The sequence below is a fragment of the Triticum aestivum genome, chromosome 5B, assembly GCF_018294505.1.
Source record: "Triticum aestivum cultivar Chinese Spring chromosome 5B, IWGSC CS RefSeq v2.1, whole genome shotgun sequence".
Classification (NCBI taxonomy): Eukaryota; Viridiplantae; Streptophyta; class Magnoliopsida; order Poales; family Poaceae; genus Triticum; species Triticum aestivum.
Window position 1 is genome coordinate 252,097,471 of NC_057807.1, and position 1,152 is coordinate 252,098,622.

Here is a 1,152-nt window from a genome sequence, read left to right on the forward strand (position 1 = left end):
GCTCCAACCTAAGTTCGTTTCGTCCGTTTTGCGGTACGCCACACCCCTCCCGATCAACAGGACCCCCGGTTCGACCGTAGGAGGTCCGTTTCGTCCGTTTTGCGGTACGCCACACCCCTCCTGATCAACAAGACCCCCGTTTCGACTGTAGGAGGTCCGTTTCCTCTGTTTTGCGGTACGCCAGGTCCCTCCCGATCAACAGGACCCCGTTTCGAACGTGGTCGGTCGAACACAAGGTCGTTTCCTCCGTTGTGCGGTACGCCAGGCCTCGTTCCCATCGCATGTTCCGTCCAAGCCCTCCCGATGAACACGACCACACATTCCGTTCCGTCCCAGCCGGTTGGCTCCCCATGAACACGACGACGACGCTGTTTCTCCGTTCCGACCCAGCCATGTACGTATGCGTGAGTAGGCGTTCGAGACCCTGCCCGTATGTACGTATGTGGCCGTATTTTCTTTCTTGCACCCTCGCCGTTGTACGTACGTGTACATGCTACGTGCGCGCCTCTACTACGACACGTGCGCGCCTCTACTATGACACGTGCGCGCCTCTTCATCGGCCAGTATGTACGTACACATTCGCGACCAGAATGACAACGGTACGTACGCTTCAACCAGGTGGGTCCCGACTGTTAGGCACTTCCTTGCCTGCGAAGATGTAGCTGGTGGGTCCCAGCAGTCAGGGGGGCGAATCGTTTTTTTTGCCCGGACGCACTTCTTTGCGTGCGAAGGTGCAGCTGGTGGGTCCCAGCAGTCAGGGGGGAAACGTTTTTTTCACGAAATACTGTGGCCTGTCCGGTGGGTCCCCGCTATCAGGTGGAGGAATAATTATTTTCTGCGTAATAAGGAGGCACTTCCTTGCTGCGGCCGTGGACCTAGCTGTCAGCCTCTCCACATACAGTCCACGTCCGATGGAAGTCGTTCCTTGACCATGTTGACCACGCCGCGCCGAGAGCACCAGGGCGGTGGACGACGACGAGGCCTAGGAATGGGACGACGGGGACCCGGGGAAGACGCGGCAATGGAAGCCCGCGCGGAGAGGAGTACGAGGGTTCACTGGTTCGGCTGCGTGTGAGGCTGCCGTCGCCGCAGGGCCTGGCCAACGGTGGGAATAGTAGGGGGCAGTGAGGCCTCCGCGGCAGCACATCCGGC